The following is a 17,003-nucleotide window of genomic DNA, read 5'->3' on the forward strand; positions in this document are numbered from 1 at the left end:
TAGAATCCAAAGCTCTGATACCAAATGTTATGAAACCAGCTCAAGAAAAGATAGAAAAGATAGATCAACGCCTTAGAATTCAGCCTCTTCGAGGGGGCAACCTCCTTTATATTACATAAATGAACAATTCTTGGATGATACAAATGACAAAACCTCCTTTCTATATATAGGAGTCCAAGGAGTCACAATATAATCCAGCCGACCTAACAATAATAATATAAAGCCACAAAAATAACAATAGAGGGATTCTATGGGGCACAGAAATAACAATATGGGGGTAATAGGGGCACAATAATATAAATAAGGGGTATAACTACAATAGTAATGGGGTAATCACTAGTATTATAGGGACCCAACATTTTGAGAGTCTTTCTCAATTGTAGAAACAAGGGATGGTTAAGTGACTACCAACTTTCAAAAAGGAAAATGCAAAAATGTGAATCTTGCCTTTATGGAAAACAAAGTCGAGAAAGGTTTCTAACAAGTTCATGGCATGAAAACAGGCGGCTGCAACTAGTTCATAGTGATGTTTGTGGACCACTACAAACTTCATTTGGTGGTTGCAAATATTTCTTACTATTCATTGACGATTTTAGTAGAATGAGTTCGGTTTAATTCTTGAAGAACGAGTCAGAAGCATTTGAGAAGTTTAAAATTTTTCGCCAACTTGTTGAAAATGAAGTCAAAGAAAAGATAGGTGCTCTTAGGATAGATAATGGGGGAGAATTAACTTCAAGTGAATTGAAAACTTATTGCAGTGAAAATGGCATAAAACGACATCTTGCAAATGTTTACACTCCATAGCAAAATGGAGTGTAAACATTTGCCTTGATAGCAAATGATTTCACTGAACCTTCCACATAAAAAGAAGCAGTAAAACATAAAGAATGGCAATAGGTTATGGTTGAAGAATATCAAGCAGTAATTGAAAACAACACTTGGAAACTTGTTGATTGTACACAGAACATTACACCCATAGGATGCAAATGGGTTTATAGAATTAAGTATAATCAAAAGGAAGAACTTGAAAAGTATAAAGCACAACTTGTCAAAAAAGGTTTTGCGCAGCAGGAAGGCATTGATTATGAGGAAATTTTTGCTCCTACAGCTAAGTGGAACGCCATCTGATTAACACTTGCATTGGTCACTTAGAAAGGATGGAAAATTCATCAAATGGATGTGAAAAGTGCTTTTGTCAACGGGGATTTACAGGAAGAAGTGTATATGACACAACCACCAGGTTTTGAAATTGAAGGGAAAGAACATAAAGTCTGCAAGTTGATCAAGGCTTTATATGGATTAAAACAAGCTCCCTGAGCTTGGTATGCAAATATGGATGAATACCTTAAGGAAGTTGGTTTTCGACGAAGTGAATTTGATGATACTTTGTATGTGCAACAACAGGGAAAATATCTGGTAATTCTTGTTATGTATGTAGATGATTTGATCATTACTGGCAACCATGATGATCATATTGCACAGGTGAAAAAAGGAGTTACATGTAGGTTTTAAAATGATATATTTGGGATTACTTCACTACTGTCTTGGAGTTGAAGTCTTCCAACGTCCACATCATATTTTCATTTCTCAGAGTAAGTATGCAACAGAGGTTCTTCAACGATTTGACATGCAGGATTGCAAGCCCGTTCTTACCCACATGGAGCAAAACTTGAAACTTTCAAAATTTGAAGGGGGGGAAGGTGGACACTATTACTTACAGATTGTTTATTGGCAGCTTGATTTATTTGACAAATACTTGCCCTGATCTATCTTATGCAGTAAGTATTCTTTCACGTTTTATGCAGGAACCACGAGACAGCCACTGGAATGCAGCCAAAAGAGTTCTTCGATATATCCAAGGAACAAAATATTTTGGTCTTCTTTACACAAAGACTAAAAACGTTGTACTTGGTCGATATTCCGATGCCGACTTTGCTAGAAGTATTGATGATTGAGCATCAACATTAGGTTATTTACTAAACATGGGGTTAGCAATAGTATCTTGGAGTTGTAAGAAACAAGCTACAGTGGCCATTTCTTCAGCAAAAGAAGAGTACATTTCAGCATGGGAAGCAGCATGTGAAATTGTTTGGTTGCGCAAAATTTTGCAGGACTTGGGCATTTCTCAGACATAAGCTACATCATTATTCATTGACAACTAGTTAGCAATCAAACTTGCCAGGAAACTAGTTTTCATTTAAAGACAAAGCATGTGGACACCAAGTATCATCATATCAGATCTCTCATTGCCAAAGATGTCCTCAAGCTAGTTTATTGTCCTTCCAAAGATCATATCTCAGACATTTTCACGGAATCACTTGGTAGCATAAAATTTACTAAGTCCAGGGATGAACTTGGTATCTGTTGTAATGTATCCTTGGATCATAGGAAGGAATGTTAGATGATCCAAAAATAAAATATTATCATAGGCTATAAAGTTGGAATAAAATAATTATTAATTTAAGAAATTAAATTAATCATTATTATTCTATAATATTTAATTATTTAATGGAGACATTTAGGATTAGTATATTGTTGTAACAAGATATCACTCTGTAAATGTGTCATATCTTAGGCTCTATTTTAGGAGATAGTTAGCTAGTTGTTTTAAATAGCATTTATTGTAAATGGACACTTTTCATTTAATATGCGATCCATAATTAGAGGTAGTTAGAACATTGAGCTTATAAATAGCTCATTGCAAGATTGTTTTGTTGTTCGGGTGTAAAATCTTCGAAAATCAAATATGTAATTGTTTTTTTATTAATAAAATTACATGTTTGAGGACACTTTTGCCATTATTTTTCCCGCTCTTCTTCATTCTAAGAATATATCAATATATAATCAATGAAAACTATCACAAACATGTATAGATAAGGAAGCAACACATTATTCATCAAACACATGAAAGTATCTGGAGCATTAGGTAAACTAAAATTAACCACAACAAACTCATAGTGCCCATACCTAGTCCGAAAAGTAGTATTTTAACTCTCCTCTTCTTTGATGTGTACCTGATGGTATCCTCATCTCAAATCAATCTTCGAGGAAACTACTTCTCCCTTCAACTAATCAAATAAGTCATCAATTTGAGGCAATGGATAACTTTCCTTCATCATCCCCTTTTTCAACTCCATGTAATCAATGCATAACTTGAGAGTACCGTCCTTCTTCTTCACAAACAACAATGGTGCACCCCAAGGCGAAACACTTGGACTTGTGTACCCCTTGTAAAAAATTTCCTTCAACTGTGGCTTTAGTTCCACTAACTATGGAGTGCTCATCCTGTAAGGTGCCTTAGATGTTGATGCTGCTCTAGGTACCAACTCAATAGAAAACTCCACTTCCTTGTGAGGAGGAAACTTTGAAATCCATGTTGGGAATACATCCTAGAACTGATGCAAAATTGGATACCTCTTCAAGACTTCCGCATCCTAGATATCCTTACCTTTGTCACTAGGAACATGCATTATGAACACTACAAACCCTTTCCTACAACTTCACTTTTCCTGCATGGTTTTAACCATTCTTACTAATGTAGGATTCTTCTTATCCTACAAGATTCTCTTATCTCCATCATCATCCAAACACTTGATAGATATCTCATAACAATCCACTTTAGTCCTGTCAAGGTACAACCAATGTATACCAAATTCAGATTGTATGATCTAAATGGAGGAACATTTAGATATAGTTATGTATGCATGGCATTCAATTCAAATGCACAAGCTCTCATGTAATGATGAACTATTTTATTAGTACCTGTATCTAACTGCACTAACCAAGACTCTTCAAACACTTCTTTTCTCAAACCACACTTATACACTAGGTTAGGATTAACATAACTATAATTAGATTTAGGGTCAATCAAAATGGAAACAACTCAATCAAAGATCTTATCTTCCATCTCAAAAATGGACACATCGTGATCTGACTGCTTGTTATCAAATTCTACATAGATCCAAGGATTCTCATTCCCACATCCCCAAATATTTCCATCTCCTTAGCACTATAGATCTTAGGTCTGCCACCCTGATACAACATACAATCCTTGTTGCAATGATATTTGGTACAAATCCAACACTACAATGATTCTCTTCCACTACCCTTATTCTGTTCCTCTTGAGGCCGAGGTCCATGTCCTTTTCCTCCTCTACCGAACTTCTTGTAAGGAGCAACATTTTCCCTCTTTCTTGCATCTTGGGGTCTTGCTTGCTTTGGTGGCCACCTTCCTTTAGTCTTATCATTCCCTTTCCAGCTCTACTTAGGCTTAGACGTACACTTTGATTTCACATAATAGTTCTTCAGCTTCCCAATGTCTTCCCCCAATGAGTGAGGCTAATCATACTCAATCCGATCCTTGAATGCTAATGGAAGTCCACTGATAAACGTTTGAACCTTCTTGTTCTAATCATTGAGATATGACACACACCTCAACAACTCCAAGAACTTAGTCGTGTACTCCTCACATGTCATAGATCCCATATTTAGCTCATACAACTCTTTGGACTTTTCATCATTGTATCTCTCAGACATGTACTTATTTATGAAGAGTCTTTTAAACACATGTCAACTCAACTCCTCTCTCCTGATACCTTTAACATGCTTCACATCTTCCCATCATATGTATTCTTTCCATTTAACACTAAAAATAACTATCTTGGCTTTCATGATATCTATATAATCATGCAGCTCAAAGAAATTATTCATCCTAAGAAAGCATGCCTTTGCATATTCTAGTTTCTTCAATTCTCCATTGAGTGTAGGAGGCTTAGATTTCTTGAACTCATCTGGAAAGTATCCCCTCTCACTACTCTTGTAAAGATTATAGTGATGATGACCATCGTTATCAGTTAAAAAATGATCACCTAGCCATTTCTAACTAGGTGGATCGAAACACACCATGTAGGAATAATTTTACCATAGTAAAATAACTTTCACCAGAGGAAATGATTTAGTAAACCATCTTGTATTAAATTATTTCTGATTAAAATTAAAAAAACCCCATGAGAATAATTCAATAAATGATCATTTATTTAATTTTCTCTAGGAATAATTATTAAATCGTTATTTTTATAATTATTCTTTGTCACATTTGACTAAATCACCTAGGAATAATTAAATAAATCACCATTTGTACAAAATGCATAATTAGTTACTAAAAAAATGACTAAAATTTGCATATAAACTACAATTCTTCAGTTGGTGACTAGAAATAGCTAATTTACAGTATCTTATAACGCCGCCAATTTTTAGTCATTTTTAGCTCAGTAATTAATTGGTTGTATCAATTTCGTTGTATAGTAGTTCATTTAGACATAAATTTGGCCATTAATTTAGTCATTGATTAAATCATTAATTGGCATAATTAATGACCAAATATACAACAAAATATATTACAATATGATCACCTGAGAAGACCAAAGAAATATGACTAAAATGTTGGTCATGTTACCAGATACAGTAAGTTAGCTACTAATAGTCATATATATGCAATTTTTAGTCATAGTTTGAAACCAATAAATGACCAAAGAATGAGACTAAGTTTTGGTCATGCTATAAGACATTGTAAATTAGCTAATAATAGTCATATATATGCAACATTTAGTCATCATTTTTGGTCACAAATTTATCATTTACATAGTCATTTGTATTTTTTTGGTAGTTTCATATCTATTATATAAACAACTAATTCATTAGTTTATATTAATTTCATTTACATTAATAATTATTATAAATGACTAATTTAGTCGTATATTCATTTTATTTGTGTTTGTCATTAATCAATATAAAATACTAATTTATTAGTTTTAAATTGATTTTATGTGTTCATTATTAATCACCATAAAAGTATGATTTGGTGTCTAAATTAAAAAAATATCATACAATGTGCATGTTCATCTAATATGAAAACGCAAAGTTACATATGTTAATTACAATATTAAACAATATAATGTGCAACTATAAATAATTTCAACCACATAAATTATATTATAGGAAAGGTCAACTATTGCAGTATGAATTTCCAACTTAATATTGGTTGAACTACAATTTACACATGAAATATTGTTTCATCACCTCAAAACATTATCATTGTGTTGCCAAGACATTGTAGGTGAATTCACCAACTCTGAATACTTGACCATCAATCTCTATGTGTGTGTCTTATGTGGGATATTGGCTCTAAGTGTATGACTAGACTGGTTCTCTTCTCTCTCTCTTTTTTTCATTTGTCGCTCTTGTTATATTGTTCTCCTCTTTCTTCAATTCCAAATTCTTACCATCAATACTGAGTTCACTTTCTGAAAACAAAAGAAGATACAATGGAGTGTGTATGACATGAAATAGGGTAAACAATAAAATATAAACTAAAGTATATAATAAAGGATTTATACGACATAAACCTCAACATTAGAAATGCCAACCATTTTTCCCCATAAAAGAAAGAAACTTGAACAAGCTTTCTTCAGTTGGGCAATAATTGCCACTATTTGGCGAGACGACATGTGTAAACAAAGTGAATAAAATATCACAATATAGATTAACACCTTAGTAACTTAGTATTAAACCTTCAGGGAAATATTAGACATAATCATACCAACTAAGTTACATGCTGAAAAGCTCAATTTGTAGATAACTTGTGAAAACAAATAATCTGAGGTGTGATGTCTAATCCTTGTCATTTTATTCCAAACAACAGTTCATTCTCTAACCCATGAACTTGGTAAAGTATATAAATAACATGTTCTTAAATAACAACATCAAAATAAACTTTTCTAATACTAAAAGGCTTTTAATCAATATCGTGTAATACTAATTTCATATTCAATAGTTGGTTGTGATTTTGGATATGATACCAAGTGTTTTGAATTCCATAGTTAAAATAAAAAATAAAATCAAAAGAAACATTCAAAATACAATCAAACAACAAAGAGAGCATATCATGGAATGAGCATTGTAGTTATAAAAAATTTGTTTACATGTCCACTGATGTCTTATCTGGCATTCCTAAAACATTTGATTGCCCAAAATAACCATAAGGAGAAAGAATCACAACATTAATAACAATAGTAACCCCTACTAAAAACATTTCCAAATTCGATGGATCAGGTGCCTTAAGGATCTCCAACAACAAATTAATCATATCCAAGACATGCTCTGCATTTTAAGTATGGGGGTTTACGCAATGCATTATATTAGATATCATTTTGGGATTCAACTGCGTTAAGTAAGTCATTCATGTATGACCATTTCCATGAGAGGTAGTCGTAACTGACTAATTTCTCATGATTTTTGAATAGTTCACTTAGCACTCATTGCATCGGGTGATGCTCACAGGGGTGAAGAAGTGGGATTGAAACTAGTGAAATGAATCACATAGCATCAATCATCACTTCCGGGGCTTGCACCATCCTTTTTACAATCCCATTTCTTATAACCGGCCGACACCAGAGTCAATTAACAATCAATTGAAGGCACTGACATTTGTTTTTATCTTTTATATCTATAAAATCTGAATCTAATTTGTTTCAGGAACATATTCATTCATATTTAAAGCCTTCCTGTATGAGAAGTTATAAATCAAGTAGGACATCAGAAAAATCGACCTCAATGAGGTCCTCAAACAATTTATACAATATCAATATTTTTCTTGTTATGATATATTGGGTAGAAAAAAGAACATATCTGCAAAAAAAAAAATCTGTATATTACTTATGTTCAAGATTTGTTTATGGTGTATTCTTATGAAACGTTTTAAGATGTTCCTCTGCTTTTACCAAAGAGCACTGTAGTTTGGTTAAAATCTGTATCTTTTCATTCAACATCAATTTCTTCATGATACATGTCACACATTATTCTTTCCCATTTCTCAACATTCTACAAATGATAAATTGAAGGTCACATAAAACCAAGAGAAAACCATTTTCTAACCAAACAAACAAACAAACAATGCCTCTAATAAAACTTCACACCTTAGAAATTGCTCTGCCACATGCTTCAGCTAAAGGTGAGATTATTTTAATCATCTTTAGGTAATATTTAATGGGATATTCATATCTTTATCCTGATTTCAATTTGGTGCTAAAAGCAATATATAAATCCAAGTTATTATTAGTGAAATTCAAGTATAATTCAAAATAACTACATCATTGAAAGGTATTGGAGAGAGAAAAATCTTCATAACTAGGCTTCTCTATTTCAGTTTGAGCTGAGTTGAGTTTGTATTTTAATATATAGTTTTCTTGAAAGAAGTGACATAGAAAGATAAGAATCAAAGTAGCCATGTGCTGTTTTAATCAATTCATATTATATATCTATAAAATAACCAGGCCATCCTTTTCAACTATTTGATAGAGATTTATTGTTCATAAAATAATAACGAATTAACTATCAAACACAATGATGCAATATATTAACCAAGCAAAGAACAATGGAATAGCTGTGGTGTTTATGCGCTCGAAAGAAATCCAACAATAGATGCATGCTTTCTTTATCATGAAACAATATTGAACACAAATGTTGGTTCAAAAATTCAACTCCATTACCAATGGAATATGGCCATGTTGAGAATGGAAAGAATGCATTGAAAGGCTCAAGGTCTAGCTCCAATACATACTTATCCTTGTCACTGCAAAATATAAATTTGTCATCATTTGCTTATCCATGTAAAAAGAGGACTGAGTCTTTATTTGTGCACCTATGATAGTATATGGAAAGTACAACACTAGCGGACCCTAGAGAACCATATTTATCTCCTCCATAAATACTACTATATGCTTAGTACTATTATACATACCACTGAAGGATGGCACTGTTTATTATACTTAGCACTATTTTACAATGTCCTAACTACAACCCTCCTAAAGGAGAATAAATATGGTTGGAACAATATCCAAACGACAGAGATAAAATGACTCTAAAGACATGGAAAAAATAAGACCTTGAAAAGCCATGAATGTTTCTTAAGAGACATGAATAACACCATTCTGAGAAGCAATTTACCAAAGAAATAATTTCCCATAACCTTATTCTTACGTCCCATAATTATCCTTTTTCTAAAAGTGCATTAAATCCTACTCCCAATGCTCCAAAACATAATTAAAATTATTTTTGTGGGTGTGGTAGCTTTTGTTTTAAAGAAAATTAATGATATGAAGAGGCTTCTTGTTAGGGAAAAGAAACCAAGACAATAAATGTTGATGTTAGTGATAGATTCAATTCAATTCATTTCTAGATGAATGATTGAATAGCATAAATACATGTTAACCATCGATTTATTAAACTTAGAGAGAGTAAAAAAACCAAAATACATTTTTTTTAATACTTAATAGATCTCAATATATATATATATATATATATATATATATATATATATATATATATATATATATATATATATATATATATATATATATAGATATATATATTACTATTATTTATTTGTTTATTTTTTGTTGGAGTATTAGCTTCAACAATTCTTTAGATTTTTTATTTATAAGATTTACCCAGTTACATATCTCAACTATATTGGACATATCATGTATCTAGCCTCTTTAAATTTAGTTATAGAATCCTCATCTAGTTACATCTTTTATCCATTTTGAGTTGTAAAGAGGACTACTCTAGGTGAAATTATATATCCTTCATTAGACATAACTAGCATTTGACAAGGGTGGAGGCTAAATTGTATAAAGGCACCCACTGTTTCATGAATGTAGAAATAAAACTCACCATTATGCACTATATATTTTTTTTCACATATCGATTGGAATTGACCATTCAGGTTATAATCTTTGATAATTCTATTCATTTTTTCAATTTCGAAAAATTCTTCTATGCTTTTGGAATTTAATGGGTCGATATCACCAGCAACCACAACAAGGTTAAATAGCTCCAACTCGACCTAAAAGTGTGTATGGGGACATTCCCATCTCGAATGGGGCTTGGAGAAGACAAGAGGAACAAGGCTAAGGTTGTGGCTTCTAACTAAGAAATCATACGGTAGCCAATTTTTCTAATGAACAGTAATTCTCTACTTTAACCTACCTTGTAATTATCACCTCTATCAAAATTAGATCCATCCGGTCTACTTAAAGCATAAAACCAATAAGTATATTTGTATATTGTGATATTTTTTCTACAATGATAGCATTTCATGTCAAAAGATTTTTTATTATTTAGTTTATTTTTTCAATCAAGTTAAAAAATTGTACATGTTGACTTGCATTACTATTGAAAAGGGTATGTGCATACAAAATCAAGGTAGGAAAAAATAATTTATGCAAAAAAACTATCTTGTTTTCTCACATTTATAGAGAACAAAACCATGTTGTAGATTCCTTGTCTAAAGGAGGGTGCTACTCAAAGGAGGGACACATCAACTTCTTTGTCTTTCAAAATGACATCTTCAAGTCAAAAAGTTTCTTCAAGATTTGAAGGGATACTTTTCCAAGTTGATTAATAGATCTTTCAAATAATCTACAACTTATATTTTAGTGTTTTCCTTTTTTGGCCTTATCTAAGACTATATAGTTTTGAACTATACTATTTAGCATGATGAAAGTAAAATTTATTTTCAAAGTTAGATGACTGTATGGAGAGATAGAAAAGAGTTTACAATTCTATACCAAATGGCACAATGAGATATAGTAACTTTTTGAAAGAGAACAAGACTAAGTAGCAGAAAGAAATATGTAAATGTAACTTACCTTTTTTTTTAATGAAAGCAAGTTATTTTTTTCCATTGAAATAAATGCCTCCATTAAAAAAGCCTAGTGAACCCACCTGATGATGATGATGAAGAGGATGATCCAACACCTTGATTCTAATTAAGAAAACCTACAAATTCATCACACAAAGAGGTGTTAGCCACAACTCTTAAATAACACAATACAATGAGATCATTAACTTTTTTTAACTCAAATGAGATGTAAACGGTAAGAAATAATATAATCACTAATCAAGTACTAGGGAGCATGCATTGAAAATAGCTTTTACAAGTTAATATAATCCATGCAAAACTCATTAGCATCAATTAAACAATCAGATTTGATGCATTAGAACTCCATATGCAATATTCTCTACAACAAAATATGTTTTGACAAAGCCCAAAGTTAGCAGCTACCTAAAGCATATGCTTGACATGTAAACACCTAAAACACATTCTTGTAAGTTACACTCCCTTAACATGCATGAGTAAGAATATTTTTTCTATAAACAGAAGATATGAATCCACTTGATCAAATGGAGAGATATTGAGTAGACATAATGACTTTTCATATTTGAACCTCCACTAAATTTTTTACATAAAAGGGTACAATGAAAAATTGTTGATGTTGTGTAGATTATGGCATATGTGCATATCAACCTTTGTTTAATCGATAAAAATGTCACCACTTCGACAAAATCTATTTTTTATTTTATGATCTACTTTTTTATCAATAGAATGCGAGTTTAAATTTCCATTAATTAGTAATTAAATAAACATTGGCCTGATGTCAATGTTGATGTGAAAAATTTTTGTACCTCAAATAGATGAAAATAAATATTGCTACACCAGAAGTAGAATTGTTGGACTGAAATTACCTATGTTACTCTAAAAACAACGGTGATGAAATTGTTAAAAAACATGTGTAGAAAGGAATTTGAAAGGATATAAAGTACAAATATAAATATGGTAAGTATCAGTCCTACAAATCCCCAATGGATAAAAAATGTTCCATATTTCTAGTTGGATGCTAAAAGAAAATTGTGGAAATTAGCCATTTTTTGGCTCTTGTGGAATGGATCTTCATGTAAATGTGGAAATTGTGGAGCAACAAGAGCCACATAGTAATTGTGGAATGGATCTGCATGTAACATGATATTGTCCAAATAATGGTACACTGCCAAAGTTTCTTCCACATGCACAAAGAAAAGGTCTTGGGATGTGGAAAATTACAAAGTTGATGGCTTACAAAGTTGAAATTCTTTGGTAAGAATAATTAATACATTTCCCAAAGAGACATATTCCCCATGTTAAAGCTTAACATTTTTTTTTATAGTCAATTATCTGAAGGCATCCATCGAGATGAAATCTCCCTATGTCACCAGTATAAAACTATCGTTCCTCTCTTGTCCACCTTCTCCAACACAAAATATGTAGGAGTCTAAAGAATATATATAATTATTATTACTTTTAAACAATTTAAACCTTATTTTGCAATCATCTTGTAATACTAATCACTTTTCTCCTTTTTCTTGGAAAACACCAGAGTTTCATGGGGACCCACCGATAACTATCTGCCTAGTAGCATTGGTGAATTTGAGGTCAAATACTCAGCTCCTTCCTAATCAATCAACTGAAAATGTAAAACAAGACTTTTTAACAAAAAATAAACTTAACATAATATATGGTTCGAAGATAATTGGAACTATCCTAAGAAAGTATATTTTAAGACAAGTATGAGATTCAGAAGGAAAAAGAAAGAAGAAAAATAGGCAATGAAAGTTAGAACAACTTGAAAAACTTCATAGCGGATTTTAAAGGCATTAAATGAGCAAGAATTACCAACATGTGCATACTTTAAAGAAGGAACATTAAAAATCATAAGGATATTAGTAATTCCAATCCTTACTAGAAAATATATGAGAGTTATCAAGGAAAATAATAGATTTATTAAAGGAAATATTAGATAATTTATTAAGGAAATGATTATTCAATTACGAGAATGCGAAATAAGTTGATAACTTGCAAGAACATTGTTTACAAAAGTGTTCATGTCTAACATATCAATTGACAACTGATTCCACATAATACCTCATGAGCCAAAAATATGTTTACCGCCAAATAGATTGCTTATATCCAGATCTATGTACATTACAACCTTCTTTAGGTTCTTTTCTCATTAAAGATATACCGAAAGTTGATCCATGGTAGAATTCTTTAATTTTCTCCAAAGATACAAGAAAATTTACTAAAGTTTCCCTGGTGACTGGCCACTCTTCCCTGTAAGAGATGTCACCCATTCGTAGCACCTGTTTTTAAATCATCAACATTTTTTGTACACTATATGCATGTGCATGTTTGAGATGCCACCAAGGGGATTATAAAGTATGGTTTCACATGTGATGATGAGAGTGGACTTGTAGGGACTAACGGAGAGGAAACTGCAGGAAAACATCCTGGTCCTAATGATTTTGGATAGGAAGGTGAGTCACCTAAAAAGGAAGTAGAGTTACAATGAAAAGTTCACCCAAAATGAAATCCAACAATTGGTTATGATTTACTACTGGAATTTGAAAAGGATATAATAGGATCTTAAGAGAATTATGTTTACCTTTTATATGTAAATCACCACTGAAAACATTAGGACTAGGTAATGAAATTCGATTAGATTTAGATACAGACGTAATTGTAGTGATAAATTGATTATTTGTCATGTAATTAATATGAAAAAGTATTGTAAATGATTGTAAGGTTTCTCTAGTTGAAAAATAAGATGATGAATTAAATAGCTCACCCTTCATTCTCTAGTCAACCACAAGTTGGGAAGATGAGATAAAATTTTGAGGCAACAATTCATCTCCACCATCATCAAAAGTGGGCCCATCATTCAAGTCAAAATGTCTCAAAATACATGAAGCTCCAAGGAAGGATGCGTTGTTATTAGTCTTCAAATTCAACCCAAGGTTTTGAGCATTGGTACCACGAGGAATTTTGGTCAATTCATTCTCCCCAATATCATCAATGTGATTCAATTCTAAATATGAATTACAATAATTATAAGGTTTGGTAGGAGAAATAGGCTTAACGATTGAAGATATAAAATCTTTTCCTCTCATATCTCTACATACAAAGCTTGTTGATCTCACATATTTGAGAAGATAAATGTGTTGTTATTAACCCCTATTCACAAGTTTTCTCATAACCCATATTAATATCGATATCTAATGAAGATCTATTTCCTTGTGCAATTGAATTAAATGCATCATAATATGAAATTGGTATTTTGGAGATAAGATGTTGTAGATCAATTATTTCTCTAGGTTTTGCTGGTCGAAAAGCAATTGTTGTTCTAGATCCTTTATGGCCTTGTTCTCATATGCTTTGCAGTAGATTTATTGAAGGAATGAAAGGTCCCTTTGACCTATAAACCACTACAATTGGTGTTTCTAAGCTAGTACATGATACAGTAAGGGGAACATAAGCACTTGTGTAAGGCACAACTAATAAACGAGATGTTGATGTGGATAGAGTTGTGTCATAATGACCTTCTTCATCTAGTTTAATAGATTCATTTAAGTCAAAATAAAGTATTTTTGATGAATCATTGCTTCCATCATACATTTCTAGAGTGATGATCATTTCCATAATTTGGTCAAAAGAATGCAGTTCATATCACCATGCAGTTTGTACTTCTTATGTTTTCAAACATAATTCTTGATGTTCTACAAATGTTGAAGATATAATTGTAATGCTTTATGGACATTCATAACCAATATTAGAAGATATCTCTAAAAGATCATTACATTTGATTTGAAATTTCCTTTCAATGTCACAAATATCAAGAACAATACAAGATCGCATCTCTGTAGTAACATATTTCTTGTCATAACTAGTAGTCACACAATTCCTTTATTTTCTACTTCTCCAGATGCCACAGTCTACTCTGGTTTCATGCACTCTATTTTTTTTATTATTATCAAAGTTTCCTAAATATCATCCTTATATGTGATGCTCTTGGAATTAGGAAGATGTTCATTACCTCTGTGTTCACCCTTACCTTGGTCTTCATGTTCAAGTTCATACGTAGAGTTATGTTCCTTGGCATCAAGCACCTTAGTACTATTGTTTTGTTCATAAGACAAACTTATATCCTATACATCTTTATGAGGCATCTTATTATAGGCACATTTATCATGGCCCTCTTCTTTTTCTAACCTTGTTTTCCACTTCATGTGTAATTTTCACAAAATCATTTTTGAAAAGTCTTCAATGACAATTACTTGGCTCCCTAACGTCAAAATCAGAGGGCCCTATGCATGGAACATATCCTTCACTTGTATTTTCTTGGTTTTGATTTCCATCCTCTTTTTCCTTTTCTAAATAGTGTTCACTAATTTCTTGGATATCTCATTGTACACTAATGCCATTGACATGTACCTTTTCTTGCTGTAAATTAACTGCATTGTGTATTTCGTGTCCACCATGCCCCTATTTTTCGTCTCTTCTCTCTACCTCAGGTTTTTTTAATAGTGTGAATTCAATCCATATTTTCATTTGATGTACAATTCTTCAAAATCATAACATAACTCGTCCCTTGGTTGTTACCCACCCGTATTTGAACATGAGTGCTCTTGTATTTTATCTTCAATAACGCCCTTTATACCCTCCCCTACCATGGCAACATTCTAGTTTCCAAAGCTCTCATAGAGGAATTCAAAGCACCCTACTTTTTACCAGTAAATTCCACATTTTAAAATGTATCCAAGTTGGGTATAGAAGAATCCCGACGATGCATATAATAGTGATCATTCATGTCTTTCTTCATATTCAACACATTTTTACCTACTACATCATCACTTTGAGGTGAAGTGAGTTTTGATCCATAGCCTGATAGGCCATCTTGGCCTAAAATCTCTCATGTTCTCATGATAGTTGTTATGGAATTGCCTACGACATTTGAATTCTCATCTTTTGAGATTTCAGTCAAAACTATGTTTTCCAGTAAATTCATCCCACGTTCATCCATGCTACTCTTTTTGCTAGAGAATGGATGTAGAAGCCTTCACTGGTACCTTCTGAGTTCTCAGTAGGTTCACATTATTTTCTTCTTTCTATCTCAATGGTACCCTCAACCAAGTCTTACTTTCACCCTTCCCTTTCACCAAGGTCGTAAGATCAAATTGAGTTGTATTACACATTTCTAACATTTTCTCACTATTTCCACTATTGATGTTGGACTCCTCAATATTTATAGAACTTACAAATTTGGGTTTATTTCTCTAGAAATCCTATGCATTAACCTCTCGAGAGCGATTACCATCAAAACTAATATTTTATTCTTTTATCTCTCCATAGTTCACATCTTGTTTTTATTTCTATCCAGGAGAAATCCCATGGTTCCTAGGAATTTGTTTATCTGCATTCAATCCACAATTTACACTTCTAGTAGGGCTTCACAATCAGTTAGGAAGTCACGGTATCAAGTATCAACCTCTGAATTTTATCCCCTTGAGTAATATTAATTCCCTTGTCAAATAATTTTCTAGAGTGTGAGTCTTTCTCACTGATGTATTTCTACTACATAACTATGCTTTCCGAACCATGGATTCTTTGTGGCTCCCCGATAGAAGTGAACACTAGACAGTTTTTATTGAGATATGTCATGGTGAACTAGAAAAGAGGAATTCTTACTAACTAAACATGCCATAGAACTCTGAGTATATTATTTTTTGAACTGGAGTAGCAACTTTTGAAAATATATAATGAATGAAATACAAACTTTCCTCGTAACTGTAAAATCAAGCATCAAATTTCCTTTGTTATTTATAAAAAAGAATTGTTGAACATGAACAAATTGACCTATTCATTTAAAACATTCAAGTGATATAGTATCAACTATATCATTAAATGATATCATAAGAAAAAAAAAGAGAAAAAAATGACAAGATGTGTTGAAGTTTCTATGTCTTTATCGAATTGTTGTAATGCTATCATATCAGTAGAAGAAATAAGTAGAAACCATACACATTGACACAAGTGTTGTGTCCCATCTTTCCCCATGGAATATTGTTTTCCCTTTGTCCACCATACCATAAATTTGCATTCTTCACCCATGCTTCTTTCTAATATTTTTTCAACATCTTTAATGTCATTTACAAATCAAGAACTAAATACAATTACAATTATATTAAAGTTTGACTTGTTTAGGATGTAGAATTACTCTAATATATAGTAACTAAGTACAATCTAAATGAAAATTTACAATAATATGGTGCGCAAGGCTTCATTACACTTT

At 32.0% G+C, this 17,003-nt stretch overlaps 1 pseudogene; it reads right to left on the reverse strand.

Annotated features, from left to right (window-relative positions):
- Positions 1-12,819: 12,819 nt before the first annotated feature.
- On the reverse strand, positions 12,820-14,329 carry LOC149171701 (uncharacterized; annotated as a pseudogene).
- Positions 14,330-17,003: the final 2,674 nt, after the last annotated feature.

Source organism: Pinus tabuliformis, chromosome 4_2, assembly GCF_031772625.1.
Source record: "Pinus tabuliformis cultivar Carrire ecotype Pingquan chromosome 4_2, CPIR1, whole genome shotgun sequence".
Taxonomy (NCBI): domain Eukaryota; kingdom Viridiplantae; phylum Streptophyta; class Pinopsida; order Pinales; family Pinaceae; genus Pinus; species Pinus tabuliformis.